Source organism: Bos taurus, chromosome 9, assembly GCF_002263795.3.
Source record: "Bos taurus isolate L1 Dominette 01449 registration number 42190680 breed Hereford chromosome 9, ARS-UCD2.0, whole genome shotgun sequence".
Lineage (NCBI taxonomy): Eukaryota > Metazoa > Chordata > Mammalia > Artiodactyla > Bovidae > Bos > Bos taurus.
Genome location: NC_037336.1, coordinates 100,789,982 through 100,812,582, shown reverse-complemented (window position 1 = coordinate 100,812,582; position 22,601 = coordinate 100,789,982). Strand labels below are relative to the sequence as shown.

General features: G+C 44.1%; 1 protein-coding gene across 3 annotated transcripts in view; it reads left to right on the top strand.

Moving 5' to 3' along the window:
* The window catches only part of PDE10A (phosphodiesterase 10A), a 574,597-nt gene that overhangs the window by 225,071 nt on the left and 326,925 nt on the right, over window positions 1–22,601 (top strand). Inside the window, exon 1 of one of the 3 annotated variants that reach the window (XM_059889983.1) lies at window positions 22,153–22,351. The exons of the other annotated variants lie outside the window; for them this stretch is intronic. The gene's annotated coding sequence lies outside the window, so the exon portion shown is untranslated. Of the gene's footprint in view, window positions 1–22,152; window positions 22,352–22,601 lie in introns of those variants that run through there. 3 annotated transcript variants of the gene reach the window in all.

Below are 22,601 nucleotides of genomic sequence, written 5' to 3'. Positions count from 1 at the left end.
TGGCAATCCACTCCAGTGTTCTTGCCTGGAGAATCCCAGGGACGGGGGAGCCTGGTGGGCTGCCGTCTATGGGGTCACACAGAGTCGGACACGACTGAAGCGACTTAGCAGCAGCAGCATCAGCAGCAGCAGCAGGGAGAAGGAAATGGCAACCCACTCCAGAATTCTTGCTTGGAGAATCCTGTGGACAGAGGAGTCCAGAGGGCTGCTGCCCATAGGGTTGCACAGAGTCGGGCACGACTGAATCGACTTAGCATGCATGCATGCATTGGGGAAGGAAATGGCAACCTACTCCAGTATTCTTGCCTGGAGAGTCCCAGGGACAGAGGAGCCTGGTGGGTTGCCGTCTGTGGGGTTTCACAGAGTCAGACACAACTAAAGCGACTTAGCAGCAGCAGCAGCATGGGGAAGTAGTGGTTTACTGGGAATGAAGTAAGTTTTCTAATCATATCTATAGCAGGCATTTATTAAGTCAATAAAAGTATAAAAATACTATTAGCTTTGAAAGGATATGAGTTAGCTATTCAAAACTGACAGTTTTCTACTAAAGGAAGCATTTTAAGGAATTACAAATTAAAAGTGTAAAGACCTGAATTTTGTACAGTGAAAATCAATACAACTAAAGTACAGCTAAAAGTGGAAAAAAAATCATGGAAAAACAGCTGTGATAAATGTGATAGTCAAGGGTTAATATATACAACACATTATACAAGTAATTAAAAATAAAGAATGTGTGTAAAGAAAATTCAAAGACACTTTACGTAAAGAAACCATGACGTGAACTTTCCCACAACTTTAAGTGCCTCATCAAGAGATTATTCTTATTGAGCTCATCATTTGGGAAAAATTATTAAATTGGCTCGTGTATAAATAAAAGATAATTAAAATACCAATGAACTACTATTTGCATCCTGTAAAACTAACAAAAGCTATTCTAAAATGAAATTGAATACAGAAGAGGTTGAAGGGAATAGTTATCCTGAAAAATTCCCAATAATATTGTAAATCAGAATAATATTTTTAAATAAAAACATTTGTACCCTTTAGATCAGGAGTCTCACTTCTAGAAACTTACCAAAAATAAGTGACTCAAAGTATGATAAAGGGAAAACTGGTCCACAATCCCTTGTCCAAACTCTGGGCAGAATGTGCTTCAGAATTCAGACTTTATTTTTTTTTTAAGATGTTATATGCATCTGCTGTATGTCCTGTAACACCCAAAGGATATGAAGTGACATCTTACATTGAAATACATTGATATCTTTATGTGGAACATGTTAGCAAGATAATGACTCACAATGAATTTTGAGTGTAAACTTAAGGGGAAAAAAATAGATTTTGCTTTCAAGCATGTAAAAAAAAATCTTAGGTTTGTGCTTTTTTATTTCATAAATATGTGTAAGACCTCATATCAAAACGATATTATTAATATCAGTATTCTTTCTGACACAAATAATGTAAACTATGAAACCATTTAAAGTGAGATATCATGGGAAAATTGATAGAGTAACTTGGTGAAACACTAAGAAGACTAAAATTAAAATTAAGGAAACTATGTACCAGTATGCAAAACTGTTTTTAAAATGTTTAAAAACTGGCTCAGTCTTTACTATGAGATCTTTAATTATAGTTGATGTGAAAATGCAAGCTTGCCTGCCTCATCTGTTCCAGTGAGTTTGCTCTATAAGAATTGGATGAATTTGGGATGCTTTTTTCTGTAGACATTACTATTTATAAACATGGATTATGTCAGAAATTTGTAATGAATGTAGAGTCTTATATTATTTCTGCCATTTTCCTGAGAGACTGTAAAACCATTTTTTGAAAATACTCGTTTCAAATAGATTACCCTTAACTCTCTGTTTTACCCTATAGACAATAATGCATGCAAGCATGCTAAATCACTTCAGTCATGTCCAACTGTTTGTCACCTTATGGACTGTAACCCGCCAGGCTCCTCTGTCCATGGATTCTCCAGGCAAGAGTGCTGGAGTGGGTTGCCATATCTTCCTCCAGGGGATCTTCCCAACCCAGTAATGGAACCTGCTTCTCTTAAGTCTCCTGCAGATTCTTTACCACTAGCGCCACCTGCCAGTATTCAGTTCAGTTCAGTCCCTCAGTCGTGTCCAACTCTTGGCCACCCCATGGACTGCAGCACGCCAGGCCTCCCTGTCCATCACCAACTCCTGGAGCTTGCTCAAACTCATGTCCATTGAGTCAGTGATACCATCCAACCATCTCATCCTCTGTCGTCCCCTTTGCCTTCAGTCTTTCTCAGCATCAGGGTCTTTTCCAATGAGTCAGTTCTTCACATCAGGTGGCCGAAGTATTGGAGTTTCAACATCAGCATCAGTCCTTCCAATGGCTATTCAGGACTGATTTCCTTTAGGATGGACCGGTTGGATATTCTTGCTGTCCAGGGGATTCTCAAGAGTCTTCTCTAACACCGCAGTTCAAAAGCATCAATTCTTCAGCGCTCAGCTTTCCTTACAGTCCAGCTCTCACATCCATGCATGACTACTGGAAAAACCATAGCTTTCACTAGACAGACCTTTGTTGGCAAAGTAATGTCTCTGCTTTTTTAATATGCTGTCTAGCTTGGTCATAGCTTTTCTTTCAAGGAGCAGTGTCTTTTAATTTCATCACTGCAGTCACCATCTATAGCGATTTTGGAGCCCAAGAAAATAAATTCTGTCACTGTTTCCATTATTTCCCCATGTATTTGCCATGGATTGATGGGACCAGATGCCATGATCTTAGTTTTTTGAATGTTGAGTTTTAAGCCACCTTTTTCACTCTCTCTTTCACCTTCATCAAGAGGCTCTTCAGTTCCTCTTTGCTTTCTACCATAAGAGTGGTGTCATCTTCATATCTGAGGTTATTGATATTTCTCCCTGCAATCTTGATTCCAGCTTGTGCTTCATCCAGCCCAGCATTTCACATGATGTACTCTGCATATAAGTTAAATAAACAGAGTGACAATATACGGCCTTTATGTACTCCTTTTGCAGTTTGAAACCAATCCATTGTTCCATGTCTGGTTCTATTGCTTCTTGACCTACATACAGATTTCTCAGGAAATTCTTCCCATCTCTTGAAGAAATTTCCACAGTTTGTTGTGATCCACACAGTCAATGGCTTTCGCATAGTCAATAAAGCAGAAGTAGATGTTTTTCTGGAACTCTCTTGCTTTTTCTGTGATCCAACGGATGTTGGCAGTTTGATCTCTGGTTCCTCTGCCTTTTCTGAATACAGCTTGAACCTCTGAAATTTCTCAGTTCACATACTGTTGAACCCTAGCTTGGAGAACTTTGAGCATTACTTTGCTAGTGTGTGAGATGAGTGCAATTGTGTGGTAGTTTGAACATTCTTTGGTATTGCCTATCTCTGGGATTGGGATGAAAACTGACCTTTTCCAGTTCTGTGGAAACTGCTGAGTTAAGGAACCTGGAGGTATAGGGAAGTGATAAGTCACCATCCAAAAGTCATTAGAATAAAAATAACTTGATCTAATCACATGGAACCTCTATTTTCTCATCTATAAATAAAGATAATGAGTAATGTTCTTGTTGAAGATAAACTAGGGAGTCAGAGCATCTCCATTTGAATCGCAGCTTTTCACTTCCTTGGCTCTGCGATTGATGCTGATTTAGTAAGTGGCCTCTGCTGTGTTGTTTGCTGTGTTAAAGCCATATAATAACCTGGAGAGCCTGCCATGTGGCAGTGTCTACACTACTTGCAAGAGCACATTGCTCCCACTTATGAGATCAGAAGCTGAGGCTCCTGCACACAGACTGGCCTGATAAGTTGGATCTCTTATAGCTCTCCCCACTTGACACTGCAGGCAGAGGGTTGACGTGGGGACAGCCTCGGGTGGAAACCAAAGACGAGCAGGAGAGGTGCTTTCCGAACAGTCCTCAGGGTAGAAGGTGAGGAACGGGATCTGGTTAGTATGGTACCAAGGCAACTTCTTTAAGAAGCTGTGAAGTGTTAGCAGTGGAGCAAACAGGTGGCGGTGTGTGGGAGCCCCGGCGCCTCATTTCTGTAGTTCTGTACAACTAGAAAGACTGCAAAATAGAAACGTTTTTAAAAGTGCCATATCCAGGAGCGTTTATAAAACAGGTGAACTAGAGTATCATGGGCTTTATTCCTAGTGCCCAGGGTAGAAATCAGCGCTTTGTCGGTACACAGTTACTAGTGAATGAATGAATGATTCACTCACCTCAGTAATAATGAATGACAGCTAAGACACAGGCTCATCACTGGTACCAAAATAGCTCACTAGGAAGTGTTTTCCTCTATAAAAGGTAAGGTGACGTCAGAGCAGGCATTAATTGAACACCTCTTGGCAAGTGTTGGACACTTCAGGGCACCGTATCTGATTTGTTCTCAGTTAGTCCAAGCAGGCAGTACTGAGTTTCAGCTTTCTGTTGGTGAACTGGGATGGTGAGCCTGCACTTCTGCTGTGCTGTGCGGTGTGTGTGCTGGGATCTGGGCTGGCACAGAGGGGAGAGACAAGCGGTGCTGGAAGCAGGGTGTGTAGGAGCCAGTTGTCCACGCAGGGGGCCTGCTCAAGGAACCGTCTTGCTGAACTGAAGGCAGGCCAGTGGCCAGAGATCTAAGTCTAATCTGCCTTGGTCATCACTGTGAGACACGCTGATCCATTTGCTCGTAAGCTTGTCTTAAAATACACAGAAGCTAGAGGCCAGGTGCCACGGTCTTGTGCCCGTGTGAGGACTGCTTGACTTACCCGATGGACATAGTTAGTTCTGGAGTCAGACGGGTTGGGTTTGGGTCAAGGTGCATCTCTCACAGGCAGGTTGCTTCACTTTGCGCTTCATTCTTTTCTAGTGAAAGGGGGTTACTACCAGTGCCCCCTTTGAGTGATTGCCATCGTAATGATTAGGAGAATTTGGAGATGGAAAGAACTGGAATGAAGTCCTTAGGCATCAGTAGGTGCCCCTTACTATGATGATTATCCTGATCTGCACCAAACACATGTGGCTTTGTTTAAATCCCACTGCTCTTTCATACCTTGCTGCCAGCATTTCATCACAGTATGGATTTTACAGTCTCAATATGTCATCTTTGCAAATGAAGTATCAGAAAAATGGAAATAAAATCTCTAGAGAAAACCTTTTTGCCTATAATTTGTGGTCTTGTAAATTTAGAAGTCATATTCTGCAGAATTTTTTTTAAAAAGTTAATCATAAAAGATATAAATAGGTCTTCCTGTGTCCCCATAATCAATCCCACTTCCTTCCTGCCCACACCATAAGAATCCACTCACCTAAATTTAGCAGCTTTTGTTCACATTCACATTTTAAAATTTCTACTGTATGTATATATATTTTTCTGTATAATACATAGCATTTTTGTGTTTACTTTTAAATGTTATAAGATGATATCCTTTTTTTAAAAAAAGTTATTGTTCATGAAGTAAAGTTGCTGGGTAGTAGTAAGGTACACCTGTACTCTACTACCGTCAGATCCCTCTGGAACTGTGTCAGCATCAAACTGCCATTAACAGTTTTGGATGATGTAGATCTTTGTCAACAACATTTTAGTTACCCATCTAGTAAATTCCTGGAAAAGGGCATGGCAGCCCACTCCAGTATTCTTGCCTGGAGAATCCCATGGACAGAGGAGCCTGGCGGACTCTCCAGTTCATAGGGTCGCAAAAAGTCGGACACGACTGAGTGAGTAACACTACATCTAGTAAATGTGTTTGTTTTAACCACCACCAATAATAATACCAGTGACAGCAATGAAGCTGGAGGAATAACCACGTTCGGGATTCTTCCTCAGAAGTACCTGTGTGTGTGCCGCCTTCGGTTTGCTCGTGTTTTGCTACTGTTACTCTGGTGACCACTTCTCTCTGAGTGCAGTTTCCGTCTCCTGAGAAACATTCTGAGCTAGGCGTCGAAAACTCTCTTAGCCCTTGAGTTCCTATAATAGTCTTTATTTTTCCCATACTCTTGAATAATAGATTGAGTAAAAAAAATTCTGTTAACATTTATTTTTCCTCAACACTTTGAAGATACTATAAATATTTTCTGATCAGTGAAGAAGTTCCCGCAGGCCCATTTTGTCCCTTCTCAGATCAAATATCTTCCTTCTCTGGTTATTTAACTTTTTTCTTTTTGTCTTTTGGCATTCTGTAATTTCACTTAAAGTCTGCGATGGTTCATTTCATTATTATGTGTTGACTGGACTGGACCATTTGGTCAAAGATTATTCCGGGTGTTTCTGTGAGGGTATTTTTGGATGGGATTCCTCTGTAAATTGGCAGACTGAGTAAATCATTTTGCCCTTCATGGGCTTCCCTGATAGCTCAGTTGGTAAAGAATCCACCTGCAATGCGGGAGACCCTGGTTCCATTCCTGGGTCAGGAAGATCCGCTGGAGAAGGGATAGAGTACCCACTCCAGTATTCTGGCCTGGGGAATTCCATGGACTGTATAGTCCATGGGTTCGCAAAGAGTCGGACACGACTGAGCAACATTCACTTTCAGGGTGTGGCTGGGGCTCATCATCCGATTGGCTGAAGGCCTGATGGGAACGAAGGACTGACCCTCCCTAAGTGAATCCTGCCTGTGGCCTCGGCTAGAGCGTCAGCTCCACCTGTGTCTACAGCAGCCTCCAACCCTCACACGCAAACTGGGACAGATGATGATTTCATGAGGCACTTCCTTATAAGAATCCTCTTTGTATATATATTATTAATTCTGTTTCTCTGGAGCCTCCTGATGAATGCAGAGTTAATATCAGGTGTGTGGATATTTATCCTGCCGGGAACTGGTGCGCTCCTCTGATGTGAGAGGTCTTGACGTTCCACAGTCCTGAGCAGTCTGCCCCTGCGTCCATCTCGGCCATGCTCTCTATCTCCTCCTCTGGTGCTCAGACTGGGCACGTGCTGGTGGCCCGTCTGCGCGCCTTGTCTCCTAACAGTTCCTTTCCATGTCCTGACTCTTTGGTCCAGGTGTGTTCTAGGTAATCTTCCATTCCACCTTCTGGTCCACCAGTTCTCTCTCGTCTCCGTCATCCAATATGCTGCTTATTTCTTTTTCTATTTTCAGTGACTATATGTCCATTTCTAGAAGCTATTATTTGGTTCTTTTTCAAATCTGCCTGCCTCTTTCTTCATAACATTTTTGCTTTGTGGTTCTCAGTCCTTTCCTATCTAAGAATTCCAAGTAGACCTGTCATTTTTCTCTCTTGTCCTAGTTTTTGAAGTGGGGGGAGTGCTAGTCTTGGTTTGCTGTATGTCCATAGCCTCTGTGTATGCTTGCCTCCCGTTTGGTCATTTTTCACGTTGATACCTTTACACTGGGAAGCATATGTGGCTTAGGTGGTGGCCACGCTCCTCCAGATGGGTGTTATTTTGCTTTTGGCAGGTGGTCCAGGAGCAGCACCTCCCTGTGAACCATCCTTAGGCTTTTTTTTTGCCCCAGGGGGTGGGTTCCCACACTGCACAGACAGTGTAAGTTAGATCCCAAATCCACGCAGTCATCGTGTTTTACTCCTCAGAGATCTTTTCCCCTAGAGACCAGGGAAGCATGTGCTGCCTGCAGGCTCTCTTTCCAGTGAATAGATCCTTCTAGCTTCCTTTTCCGTGGGGATGCAGCCCGTGTAGAGTCCCAGGTCTAAGCTGATGTCTCAGCTTCGTTTCCCCAACTTGCATGGACCCACAGCCTCATGCCATATCCACGAACAAGAGGTGAATGTTGCCTGGGGACCTGGGTGTTGCATTTGGGTCCTACAGGTAACCCATCACTAGAGGTGCTATTTTTGGCAAAAGAGCATTGTTCCTTTCCCCCCTCATGATCAGATTGTCATTTTATGCTGCATCTGTACAGCAGTTTTTCACATATTGCGCTTTCTTGGCTTCTCTGAAAGCTCGGTGCAGGAAGAAGAGACTGAGGTACAGTAAGTAATGAGAAAGTGGCATTATATCTTTTGAGACAGGAGAACAGTTTAATTTTCTCCTGTCAAACAACTGGGTGTTTTAATAATCTTAGCCTTTTAAAGTCTCAGACTTTCAAGTTTCCTTACATCTTTGACATGATTTCTCTTTGCACATTCCACCCACACTTTATGAGCATAATAACGTGCTAACACTCTTTCTTCTACTGCACTTTTTGTTCAGAGAATTCTAAGTGCTTTGTAGACCTTGCCATTTATCCTGACAACACCTTTGCACACTGTGGAAGCTAGTTGGTTAGCGGGAGAGTTGGTTTAATTGAACATGAGGACCAGGGAGCCCAACACTGAAAACAGATTATCCCGTGAATAAGTTCACACACGTGCAGCCAGAAACATAGGAAGAGTCTTTCCCCCTTGCCCAGCTCAAGGAAGGGGTTTTAACCTAAAACAATATAGAAGAAAGTAAATCACCATCCTGCATGGTCTTCAGAGAAGAGACTTAATAGGCTAGCTTCTTGCTCGCTTTTGCTTTGTATCTCTGACTTTATGGGGCATGGCTGGTGAAGTTTTCAGCAAGACGAGAACAGGGCTTACTAGGATAATTGCAGCGGGAAAGAAAGCATGTCTGTAGCCCTGATCAACAACGTAGGAAGTGGAGGGCGTGCCGTTTCTGGAACAGCACAGCCTTCCTTGGCACAGAGAACCTGTGGGCTTGAGAGCAGGTGGTGGTCAGTCATCCAGACAGATGACTGGCATCCCAGAGAACTGTCATGGGGAACCAGGGACCTGAGGGCGAAAATGCCAACAGGCTCCTGTAAGAGAGCTGTCAAAAGGTGAAGGGCTGCCGGGACATCGTGTGGAGTTGGCTTAACCCCAGGAAAACCCTGGGTGGTAAAGCAGGAAGGGAGAGCATGGACTAACAGAAGGGCTAAGGCTATGACAGAGGATGAGATGGCTGGATGGCATCACTGACTTGATGGACGTGAGTCTGGGTGAACTCCAGGAGTTGGTGATGGACAGGGAGGCCTGGCGTGCTGCGATTCATGAGGTCGCAAAGAGTCGGACACGACTGAGTGACTGAACTGAACTGAACTGAAGGCTACGTTACCGTCAGAAAGCTGGTCGAGTTTCTTCAGGTGAGGACACGCTTACCTTCATGTTTCCTGAAAGCCATAGCAAAACAGACAACAGGGTGAGCTAACTCAGAATGAGAGGCTTCTCACTGTGTGGTCCATGCCGTGCCAGGAGTAACTTTCTCATAAAAAAACACTTATTTCCCTGTCATAACTACATCCAGAAAAGTTCGTTTTGTGAGTTTCACATAAAGGATCTGAAAACCATGGGCATGTCTTTAGTTTTACCAAAAACGTAGAGGCATTTGCCTAAATGAGAGGATGAGATGGCTGGATGGCATCACCGACTAGATGGACGTGAGTCTGAGTGAACTCCAGGAGTTGGTGATGGACAGGGAGGCCTGGCGTGCTGCGATTCATGAGGTTGCAAAGAGTTGGACACGACTGAGCGACTGGAGCGACTGAACTGAAATGAACTGAAAGGCGTTTACCAAAAACGCCTTTATTGTCTCCTTCTTACCTTGGCCCTTGATACCAGGTGAAAAGAAAATACTGAGTCTCCTGCAGGTCTAGCTCATCATACAGATAATAACTCTTTCTGAGCCCTACTGCCTCCTAGGCATAGTGCTCAGTGCCCTAATGCCTGAACGCACACAGCCCTCGGAGTAACACGATGCAGTGTGTCCATCCTGTGGGTAAGGAAACTGAGGCCCAGGAAGGTTAAATGACTCGCTGTTGCTACAGTATTCAGAGTGGCAGTGTTAGGGTTTAAACCGAAGTCTGGGCTTTAGAGGGGAGGCATTTTACTGCTCTGCAGTATTTCCTGGATCAGTAGCACTTGGACAGGGCTTGGAGAATTATCCTTGAGATGCACTCAGACTTTGATCTCACATGACATTTTTATTGGTTTGCTCTTACTGTGTTAAAGTAACTATTAGGTTTTCTCTTTAGAAAATTAGTACGTATTGATGGCAGCAGTTCATTTTTCCGCTCTTCCAGTTACTAATGCAAAACCCTGGAGTCATCCTTTGCTGACTCTCCTCCAGCCACGCTGGTCTTTGCCGTTCCTCCAGCCCCGCAGGCGCACTCTGCACGCTGTACTTGATGTTGCTGTCCAGTCGCTCAGGTGTGTCTGGCTCTTTGCGACCACATGGACGGCAGACTTGGTGCTTCTGCCCTGACGCCCCTTCCCCAGATAGTCTCAGGGCTCCCTTCTTCAATCCCTTCCTGTCTCTGCTCAAATGCCTGCTTGGCACAGGAGAGTCCAGACCCCTCTCCTGACACCACAAGCCCCTTCCCTGCGTGACTCCTCCACAGCACTCACCACCTGCCTGCTTGCTTGACAGCGGTATTTCTCTCCTGTCTGTCTCTCCCAGGGGCTAGGTTTGCCTGTCACATTCTCTGCTATGTCTCCGGGACCCACAGGACGATGGTTCCCTCTGGAGGTGTGGGGTGTAAGGAGGGGAAACCCCAAAGCTTCTGGATTGGGGTAGTATTCTATCATTGGCCTGGATACCTGAATCCTGAACTACTTGCTCACATTTTTGTATGCATGCTGTAGAGAGGATAGTGCAGAAAGCCTTCTGGGATCAGAGGGAGTGATGCCTTTGACAAGGGGACCTCAAATAGAGAAAGACTTCCGAGCAAATGTGGCTTTTGGCTTTCAGTTCAGTTCAGTTGCTCAGTCGTGTCTGATTCTTTGTGACCCCATGAACCACAGCATGCCAGGCCTCCCTGTCCATCACTAACTCTCAGAGTTCAGCCAAACCCATGTCCATCGAGTTGGTGATGCCATCCAGCCATCTCATCCTCTGTCATCCCCTTCTCCTCCTGCCCTCAATCTTTCCCAGCATCAGGGTCTTTTCAAATGAGTCAGCTCTTCGCATGAGGTGGCCAAAGTATTGGAGTTTCAGCTTCAGCATCATTCCTTCCAGTGAACACCCAGGACTGATCTCCTTTAGATGGACTGGTTGGATTTCCTTGCAGTCCAAGGGACTCTCAAGAGTCTTCTCCAACACTACAGTTCAAGAGCATCAATTCTTCGGCGCTCAGTTTTCTTCACAGTCCCAACTCTCACATCCATACATGACCACTGGAAAAACCATAGCCTTGACTAGACGGACCTTTGTTGGCAAAGTAATGTCTCTGCTTTTTAATATACTGTCTAGGTTGGTCATAACTTTCCTTCCAAGGAGTAAGCGTCTTTTAATTTCATGGCTGCAGTCACCATCTGCAGTGATTTTGGAGTCCAGAAAAATAAAGTCATGGAACACGTCGGAAGAAATAGAGGAGGGGTGTGGAAATGCTGGGAAGGAGTGATTTTCCTTCAGCTTTACCTTTGCTTGTTCTCAGGGTCCCCTACTGTTTTTTTTTTTAACCCAGTCTTGAGTTTTGCGTGGTCTTGGGTTTTTTTTTTTCCCTTGTCTTTTAATTGGAGTGCAACTTCTAGTAATTTTTTCAGAAAACATGTACAGGTGGCATATTATATATAGGTGTGTGTGTGTGTGTGTGTGTATATATATACGTGTATATATATATATATATATATATATATATATATATATGAAAGTCTATCAGCTGCCTTCAAAACACAGCTTGACTGCTCAGGTCATTCGATCACAAACAACAGAAATTTGCTCCACTGTCTCCAGCTTCTGGTGGTACCTAGAAGCCTGCACCTCATCTGGTTTACCCTTAAAATAACCTGAGACTTTTTTCTGCCTAATAATCCATGGCAGGCATGGTTATCTGAGAACAGATATGAACACTTTCAATATTTGCTCTCCCCTTTGCAGTTTTTTTTTTAAATGCTCACCTTTGAAGTTATCACCCCTGTAGACCTAATCAAGCTAATGGTTTTAACACACTTAAGTCAGAGATTTACCAAGACTGATCCCATTAGTACAGTGACCCCCACAAACTTTGGATCCATGTGGCTGGGCCCCAAGGTTACCCACTGAGCGCCCCAGTTAGGTGAGTATTGGGTTACTGCCTCCTAGTGGTAGGAGCAGGTGGTGATTATTTATTCTTGGGCTTCCCTGGTGGCTCAGCTGGTAAAGAATCGGCCTTTAATGCAGGAGACGTGGGTTCGATCCCTGGGTCGAGAAGATCCCCTGGAGAAGGGAATGGCAATCTACTCCACTATTCTTGCCTGTGGAATCCCATGGACAGAGGAGCCTGGCAGGCTATAGTCCGGGGGTCGCAAAGAGTCAGACATGACTGAGCGACTAACTCTTCCACTTTTCACTTGTGTCTCTTCACGCAATCTTTTTTTTTAAAAAGGTTTCTAACTCTCCATGTTTGAAACAATTGCTTTAAATAATTTATCCAAATGTTCTTTTGTTTTACTTTATCTCTTTATGTCTTTAAGTTCGAAAATGAAATCAGGATAAAAAAAAATCTATTGTATTTTGAGTGTTTTGCTTCTGAAGAAGGCTGATATTCAATTTCACTGAAATTGAATTTTCACTGGAAAGCTTTAAATACATGCATTTTCCCTGACCTCTGTTTAATTCACGTCATTCAAAGACAGTTCTTCTTTTATGAAAAATGTTTATAATTATTCCATCATATAAATTAGTCAACACAGAAAGCAGAGTCCCAAAAACTAAGGACTTTGAGATCAACTTGGGCCCTAAAAATCGGAGCTGTTTGGCCCAGGAGGTGGTTTACGTTTCACTGGGGATGTGAGTGTCTTTGGATGTGGCAGTCTCTCCCAGGCTGTTCTCTGTTCTTATTCCAGGGTATTTTACATTTTCATGTATCTTCAGTTCAGTTCAGTCTCTCAGTCATGTCCGACTCTTTGTGATCCCATGGACTGCAGCACGCCAGGCTTCCCTGTCCATCACCAACTCCCGAAGCTTGCTCATGTATCTTACCTCCACTTCAAATGGCTTAAAAATGCATTTTGCCTAAATATGTTATCGTTGCAATATCCTTGTTCTTTTTTCTTTTTTCTTTTTTCTTTTTTAACTGTTGCAACTCTTCTAGTATTGTCATAGTCATTATCATATCAGCATCGTGGGGGGGTCAATTTTTTGCATGGTGAAAACTGGCGTGTTGGAATTGTAAATGGATTCTTTGTCTTCAGACGTTTCTCAGAATGTGTATTGTTTTGGAGAAACTCTGCGTGGAAGCAGGAGAGCTAATCTTTGTGCTGGGTCAGTGCCAGCACCCACGTCACTCCTGAAGGAGGGGTGAAGCCAGCTCTGAGCTGGCTGACGTTTGTGCCCTCCTCTCCTGGTGTGTGGTGAAACCCACGAGTTTCTTCTTGTGCCCCAGAAGCTGCTCCGTAGGTGCTTAGAAGAGTAGCTGGGCAAAATGAGAGCAACGGTGTTGACTCTGAGACTCCATGAAAGGGTCAGCTGCTCTAATGAGCTTTCAGAGATTCTGCCAGTAGATAACTTCTACTTCAGGGTGCAGGGCCTCAGAAGAAATCCCGCACAAGCAGAGTTCCTGCAAACTGCCGTAGATCTCACTGTCTTATCTTCTCGAAAGTGTGTGTGCTGGGGGTGCATGGGATTCCTTGAATGGTTGGATTTTTGCCTTGTTTTCTGCTAAAGACTAAGGCCCAGTTGTCTGAGAAGAAAACAATTTAAATCCCCTTTGCTTCTTTCTCCCTGCCCCCCATCTCATTTTTGCAAGTGTACAAAGCAGCTTTGAATTTTGGTCTTTTCAGCAGCATAAGATGAAAAGCAGCTGGACAAAATAAAATGTCTTCATTTTTCTTTGGAAACATGGGTTATTGAACTTATGTTTCATTAAATAAACAAACAGGCTAAGATTTTTCCTTGCAGTGAATCAAGTGATTGGACAAGAAAGCAAATGATTTATTCATTTCTTTTATAGTTTTTGGTCTCCTGGCCCTCTTCCTCCTATCTGTTCCCTCCAAATTTCCATAAACATTTTGAATTCTTGAGTAGACCACTGTGGCTTCAGCCTTAGGAAAATAACCAATGAGCTGGCTCAGGAGACACTTGCAGGCCATCTGTCAATTTGGGGCCGGCTTTTTTGCAGTAATTCCTTCCCGGACCCTGAACTCTCTTCAGGGAAAGGAAGGAAGAGGAAGAGACACGTAGAATTAACTTTTTAAAAATCCCTGGACTCCTGGAAAGGCTCCTTGGCTTCAGTAGGCATGAGTCCCTCCTGATTCACTGGAGGGTCGCTTTTCTCTGACAGGCTCTACATGCTGACCTCTGACGTAAGCTCCTGAGCAAGAATCATGACAAAAAGTTAAGTAAAATTTGGCTGCAACATTAGGATGTGATTCTGAAGAGGAAACGGGGGTCAGTTCTCAAGAACTCTCCTCCGTGTTAGTCACGGCGCTCCTGCGGTCAGCGCTTCTGCGTGAAGTCAGCCTTCAGCTCATCCGGGGGGCCCGGTGCGCGGTCATCGCAGCTGGGAAACCGTGTCCTGTCCGGTGCTGGGCCCACAGCACGGACTCCGGCCCGGAGGCAGGGCGGCTGGAAGGGCAGAGACGCCTCAGCACGCGCTCCCCTCCGGGGCCACGGAAGGATCCTTTCCCCTGGACTGTCTGTTGACACGATGGCGCATTCACCTTTTCTTCTCCCTATGCCCATCTGCCCTTGGGGTTGCTTTCTGTTTTGCTGGTTTGGAGCACATTTGGGCTTCTCTGTAATCTCTAGTTGGGTCACAAATGAAGTGGAGAACTTTTCCCAGAGCAGAGTTTCGGCTTGTTTTCCTTGAGTAGGCATCTGTTCTTATAAAATACGGTGCTGTGTATTCAACTCAGCAAGGGAAGTCCTGTGTTATTCTGTGCCCTGATGTCGGGAGGGATGGGTCTGCCCAGAGAAGCTGCTTCTCAGGCCGGGTGGGATCCACCGGACACCCCCACCCTGCCTTTTACAGACAAGCCAGCAAGGACGACTGGTCCAGCAGCATTCTGACTTGCAGCCACTGAGCTTTTGCAGGCCTCCTCCCACCAGCTTTCTCCTCATTTTTTTTAGCCCCATGGTCATCTCTTCAGGTTTTTGCTGACATTATTTGAATTATGTCATCTGGGTTTATTTTGCTTATTTATAAGACTAGCTGTGTTTGTCACTAAATGTAAAATTTTGAAGATTTTCATCTAACTGTTGAGGATAATTCTTTTCCCCAGGGGAAAACATTTTTTCTGATGTTTCCTCATTCTGTTTTTCCCAACATGATAATGCTTTCCAGTTCTGTAGAGTGTTTCTCAGTTTATGTGTCTGATCGCTTGAGAGGGTAGTGAACCCCTGGAGTTCGGTATGCTTCCTCCCTCGCTTCTTCCAAGAGCCGGAGCACCGCAGGACGTGAGCCTTCTCCTGGCATGCGTTGTCTTTGCTCTGTGAGACCCTGGAAGTGTATCCTGTGAACCGTGTGGCTCCTTGGTTCTTCCTCCCCCTGCCTTGCATGTGCACAGTAGTACAATGTATTATATACTTGTCTGTGTTAAATCAAGTAGAAATAGAGCTGTTATTTCCAAGACCATATTCTCAACAGTGGGAGTGAGCCTCTGAAGAAGACAGTTCAGTTCAATTTAGTTCAGTCGCTCAGTCGTGTCCGACTCTTTGCGACTCCATGAATCACAGCACACCAGGCCTCCCTGTCCATCACCAACTCACGGAGTTCACTCAGATTCACGTCCATCAAGTCGGTGATGCCACCCAGCCATCTCATCCTCTGTCGTCCCCTTCTCCTCCTGCCCCCAATCCCTCCTAGCATCAGAGTCTTTTCCAGTTAGTCAACTCTTCGAAGGAGGTGGCCAAACTACTGGAGTTTCAGCTTCAGCATCATTGCTTCCAAAGAAGTCCCAGGGCTGATCTCCTTCAGAATGGACTGGTTGGATCTCCTTGCAGTCCAAGTGACTCTCAAGAGTCTTCTCCAACACCACAGTTCAAAAGCATCAATTCTTCGGCGCTCAGTTTTCTTCACAGTCCAACTCTCACATCCATACATGACCACTGGAAAAACCATGGCCTTGACTAGATGAACCTTTGTTGGCAAAGTAATGTCTCTGCTTTTGAATATGCTGTCTAGGTTGGTCATAACTTTCCTTCCAAGGAGCAAGCGTCTTTTAATTTCATTGCTGCAGTCACCATCTGCAATCATTTTGGAGCCCCCCAAAATAAAGTCTGACACTGTTTCCACTGTTTCCCCATCTATTTGCCATGAAGTGATGGGACCAGATGCCATGATCTTAGTTTTGTGAATGTTGAGCTTTAAACCAACCTTTTCACTCTCCACTTTCACTTTCATCAAGAGGCTTTTTAGTACCTCTTCACTTTCTGCCATAAGGGTGGTGTCATCTGCATATCTGAGGTTATTGATATTTCTCCCGGCAATCTTGATTCCAGCTTGTGTTTCTTCCAGCCCAGCATTTCTCATGATGTACTCTGCACATAAGTTAAATAAACAGGGTGACAATATACAGCCTTGACGTACTCCTTTTCCTATTTGGAACCAGTCTGTTGTTCCATGTCCAGTTCTAACTGTTGCTTCCTGACCTGCATACAAATTTCTCAAGAGGCAGGTCAGGTGGCCTGGTATTCCCATCTCTTTCAGAATTTTCCACAGTTTATTGTGATCCACACAGTCAAAGGCTTTGGCATAGTCAATAAAGCAGAAATAGAGAAGTGGAACTCTCTTGCTTTTTCCATGATCCATCAGATGACAGCGCTGATTTCACTTGACTTCTGTAGCTTGAACCAGATGGACAGGGCCCTTCAAAACCCCTGCACTCACAGCCGTCTCATTCACCGGAGAGGTGGATGAGCTGCCACGTCAGATTTTGTAGATAATGGCATGGAGCTGGAGGTCCAGCTGGACAATGGTGAAGGTCAGTAGTGGCAGAGAGAGTACATCTTTATGGGAAGCAACAGAAGAAGAACCGGGAGGCAAACAGGTGGTGGCAGGGGAGGCCTTTAGTCAGACTCTAAGAAGAGATCAGTACAAATGGCTGGCCTTCCCGTAAGTGTCACAGAGCAGAGAAGGGCATCTTTAGGAAGAGGGAGTGAAGAGGCAACCCCGAGCCTTAGGGGTCGCCGTAACCCAGCCCTCGCGCCTGACTGCACAAGTCTCGTGGATTCTCGTGGACTTGGAGCAGGAAAGGACCTGAAATGAGCAAGCTGCAGTGTCTCGGTCTTCTGCGTCCCTGGAGAGGGAGCCTGCCTCTGCGGCAGTGAGAAAAACGACCCTGGAATCCCATGTCGTCTCCACGGATGATCAACAGTCTCCAGCTTTCGAGTGTTTGACCTGCTTGACCGCACCCTGCGGTTTTCACTCTGCATTTCCTTCTACCCAGTTATTGGTAATAGAAGTAAACCTCAATTGATGAGAGCCATTTTTCAGTCAATGTGGAAATTTGGACAAACTTCTGTTAATGACACCTGTAAGTATAGCTTAGAGAAATCACAAGGACCTGGTAGGCATGATAAAAGAAACTTTGAAATTATCCTTGAGTGTCTAGATGGATCTCATGAAGACATATTTATATATAAATTACTATTAATATTTCAGGTTAGTAAAGACAAGTTACAAGCCTCAATTCTAGGTAGTCTTTTTCCAACAGTCTTAACAGCCTACCTGTTGCTCGGTCAGAATGATAGTTATGGGAATAATAATTTTTCTGATGTTCTTACCACATTTTCACATCTGTAACACTCTTGGTCTCAAAATGGCCCTGAGGAGAACAGTAAAGAATTTAACCTCATTTGATAGATGAAAAACCTATAGAGAAGGAGATTAGACTTCTAGTGTCTTTTCCAAATCCAACATCACCATGCTATGAATTTAAATAAAATCTCCAGTTTTGTATAATGTGTACATGGCAGAGTCTCCCAGCATTAAATCTTCCTCTCGTGACCCTGTATATGCACACAGATTAAGGCCATTTTAAATGGAGTGTTTTGCTAACTAATCTTCAGACTTTTAATTTTGATGAACTATATGCTACAAACATTAAACCTGTAGCATACACCAAAAGCCTGATTAGTCTTGATAGCTTATATAATTCATGGCATGCGTTTCTCAGTGAAATAAAATTCTTTTTTTTTTCAGTTTCTCTCAGAGGAATTTTATTATTTGAATGAAATTCACAGACTTACCTCCAAGGGAAAATTAAAAAATCAAACTGTTACTTTCTTCCTTGTTTGTTCATACACCTTCAGCATTGGCTTGAAAGTGAAAGTGTTACTGTCAGTCGTCCGACTCTTTGTGACCCCATGCACTGTAGCCCGCCAGGCTCCTCTGTCCATGGGATTCTCCAGGCAAGAATACTGGAATGGGTTGCCATTTCCTTCTCCAGGGCATCTTCCCGACCCAGGGATGGAACCCAGGTCTCCTGCATTGGCAGGCAGACGCTTTACCATCTGAGCCATCAAGGAAGGCCTATGTGTTTTGATCACTGGGAGATTCAGGATGCACACGGCCCTCTGGGGACTTCTGAGAGTGACAGACGTGGCTTGGATTTCCAGCTCTGCTGCTCCCTGCCTGTGCCCCGGTGAGCACGTCCCTCCGCTGAGTGTGAGCAAGTGAAATTTCGTGTGAAAGAGGACAATGAAGGCTCATTGTTTTCGCTGGATATGTCATGTTGTAAGCAGAAGGACTCAGAGATCATTGTATATGAGATAGAAAGCGCTCACCCCTACCTCCTGAGAAAGCGAAGAAGAGAGAATGCATGTGGAGAAGTGGATGAAGGAGAAACTGAGATGTGTCTGGAGTGAATCTCAAGACTTGTCACTGCCGTCCAGGTGAGAGGTCCACAGCCTCCCCCCGTGGGCACTCTGAACTGCCACGGCTGGTGTGACTGTGGCTCTGGTCAGGTCCGCTTTACAGTCATAGCTGTGTGTTTATCTCCTCGGCTGGACTGTATGTATCCAGAGAGAGGGGGATGAGGGCCTGATCATTCACTCTGTTGTCTAAAGCAGAGGGTGATGTGCCTGGGTTCATGTTTTGTTTATATCAAATCAAGAGGAGTTATTATATATTAATTCAAGTAAAAAGACTGTCCAAACTAAGCTTCTGGGTGCAAAATATAGATTTATTTATTTTGGAACAAATTTTATGAAAGGGTTCATAAGATCAATGGGCTTTGTTGTTTTACCTGCAAAGGTGTGACATAATGTTAACTGATTATCAGCGTGCTCAGCAGGAGGAAAGGCCCTGAACTATATACCTGACTTCGCAAGTGTCTTGCCTCACCTGGTGGTGTTCTGGCATGAATATGAATAAAAACAAACACTTTAACACTTGTGTCATAGTTATAAACCAGTTTTGCAGAATTAGGTCAAAGGAATCGACCTTCCGTTTTTCACAGATAATGGTAAATGTAGTAGGAAATTCATCGTATTTGCTTTGTATCACAGCATTGGGCATGTTTGGAAATAGATTTCCATAAAGTTCATCCAACCTCAACATGAGGTTAATCTGGTACAATTATCTGACATAACCCTGTAATTAATTCTTTACCATTCAAAAAATTGGAGGGCAGTATATTTGATTAAATTTATAAATTTGTTCTCTAACACCCACATAAGAAATCAACTTGGAATCCTTAGGTTTAGAAAAGAGTGTAATGCCCTGAGAACTGTAATTTCAGCACCAAAAATTGGTTGCTAAATGTGACAAGATTGTAATCAACAGTCCTCAGAGGAAATTTTTAACAGCTTTAAGAGTTTCATTAGAGCCTCAGCTTCTCTTAATTTATATATCAGCATCTTTTTGTCTAGACCATACTCACTTTATGTCATTTAACATTACAATCAATGAATTAAAAGAAGTGCAGAAATGTGTGAGGTGGGTGATATTTATGGGCCAGTGAGTTTACAGATGGGGCTGGTGGGCCTACTGGGTACAGAGATCCCGCTCCTGTGTGACTGAGTGTGGTAGGGAGGGCAGTGAATGTCCTTCCTCTTCTGTTTACTACAAAGAAACTGTTTACCAGAAAAAGCATCTGGATTCTATTGCTTTTTAATTCGCTGTAGATCATGGATGAAGTCTGGAACCACTTACGATGTAAGTGGCATTACAATATGGACAGGAAATAAGGGTGACAAAAAAGCCTCCCCAGAGTTGAGAGGTTCACATTCAACATCCCTCCTAGAAAATTCTCTTGGGTCTTATTTCACATCCCAAAGGATCAGTAACCTTGAAGCAAATAAAAAGCAATACAGTGTTTTCAAGTTAAGAAGTCACGAATCGGATTGGGGATGACATCATTTCTTACCAAACACTTACGTATTTTTGAAGCTTAGTTTCCTAGCTCAAGGTTCAGAGGAAGTGATAGAATACATGAAATCATCAACCCTTCATACTAGAAGTTGGTCTCAGCCAGGGCAAGAAAGCCCTTGTATCTTTGTCCTCCTGTCCTGCCCAACAGGGGCCCAGTTCTCGTCCCTACAGTGCAAGGCAACACATTTTATTTTTGAGTAGCTCAATAGAAAGTTCTTTATAATGAGTCAGTCTCTCTCTCCATATAATTCTTTCAATCTTCTACATTTAAAGATGTCTAATTGCTGGTTTGTATGGCATTCTTAATTTCTAAGACTACAGATGTTGTGCTTAGTTGCTCAGTCGTGTCCAACTCTTTTGTGACACCATGGACTGTAGCCCGCCAGGCTCCTCTGTCCATGAGATTCTCCAGGCAAGAATACTGGAGTGGGTTGCCACGCCCCCTCCAGGGGATCTTCCCAACCTAGGGATTGGACCCAGGTCTCCCGCATTGCAAGTGGGTTCTTTATCGTCTGAGCCACCAGGGAAGCCCACGACTACAGATGGTCCCCAGTTTATCATGGTTTGGCTTTCAGTTTTCAGCTTTACAGTCGTGTGGAAGTGATGTGTGTCCAGTAGAAACGGTACTCCCAATTTTGAATCTTGATCTTTTCTAGGCAAGGGACGCGTAGTTTGCTCCTCTTCCCTGCTGCTGGGCAGTGAGCTACAGCTCCCAGTCAGCCACGAGATCACGAGGCTGAAAGGCCAATACACTTCCAACTATTCTGTTTTTCACTTTCAATACTGTATTCAATAAACTTCATGAGCTATTCAACACTTATTATAAAACAGGCTTTTTGTTAGATGATTGTGCCCAACTGTAGGCTAATGCACGTGTTCTGAGTATGTTTAAAGCCAGCTAGGCTAAGCCGTGGTGTTCAGTAGGCTAGGTGTACTAAATATATTTTAGACTTAATAGTATTGTCCACTGATGATGGGTTTATGGGGAAAGCCCCATTGTAAGTTGAGGAAGATCTGTAGTTCCAGGAGACGGTACATGCTCTCCCTGTGATTTCTCTTTGCCAATTTCAAGACTGCATGAACACAGCCAGTGGCCTCCTTAATCCCTGGGACTGAGAACAGTAGTGCTTAAGTGGCCAGGCCAGAGCAGGGGATTGGTTGGTGTGGTCTTCCATTTCTTGAGAATGGACTTGCTTTTATTCATCCTAGAATTGTGTCACAGCTCCCTAGCTCTTACCAGTCACATCAGGTCATCTGCTGAAATTCTGTGATGGAGCCAAGGACTGCCTCTCCTGAGGACACTCACTTTCACCCTACACTCTCGTGAGCTCAGTGTGTTGAGATCTCAGCTGTTAGTTAAGGCGATGGCATTTGTGTTATTTGGTCCATGTAAATATTCCCCATAGCTGAGCTAAATAGGGTACCTGAATTCCATTTTTTTTTTATCTTGTGTAACTTATTTTCCCTTTGCTTAGAATTAACCTTGTTTTTTGTGTGCTTTATTTTTTAGCTATATCTTAGTTTGATTTTTTTCCCCAAATGCTCTAACAGATTTGTCACAGCTAACAAGCCAGTTTCCAAATTTATTTCAAACATGTTCAGAGCTCCCCACCAGCCCCGTGGTCTGTTCGCTTGGAGCACTCTCCCGGCACCTTTGGCTCTGGCCCACTGGAAGGGCCACACCTGTTGCGCACTGTGGCCCTGGGAGCTGCTTCATCAGCAACCTGGGGCGTGCCCGGGAACCCCTCTACCTCGTGTTTCTCTTTTTCTTGGTTCGTGCCCTCACTTTGTCGGAACCCATTATGTAGTACCTTTCTGACAAAGGGTACCTGGAGTAAACATTTTGAGACTGTGTATGTGTGAAGATTCTTTTTTCCTCCCTCCATTATGTTTCCAATGGAAACAGAATTCGAGGTTGAAAACCCGTTTTTGTCTGAGTTCTGGACACTTTGCTTCACTATCTTCTGGTGTCCAGTGAGGTTCTTGAGAAAGAGAACACCATTCTTCCTCCCTTCCCTTTGTCTGCGGCCTCTTCTTCTCTGGGAGCTCTTGGACGCTGTTCTGGATCTCCGCTGATGATAGACTTTAAAATGTTACCCTTGTTTCCTGTCCATACTGTAACGCCACTTACACACTGACATCGTAAGTGGTTCCAGACTCCATCCGTAAAAGCAATCGGGTTGCTTTTTAATTCACTGTGGACCATGGATGGTGTCTGGAACTCTGGGGAGGCATTTTTGGACTCTTTCTCTTGTCCCAGGCATGTGATATGTCAGACAGTTCAGAGACTTACTGGAGAAGGAAATGGAAACCCACTCCAGTCTTCTTGCCAGGAGAATCCCAGGGACAGAGGAGTCTGGTGGGCTACGGTCCACAGGGTCACACAGAGTCG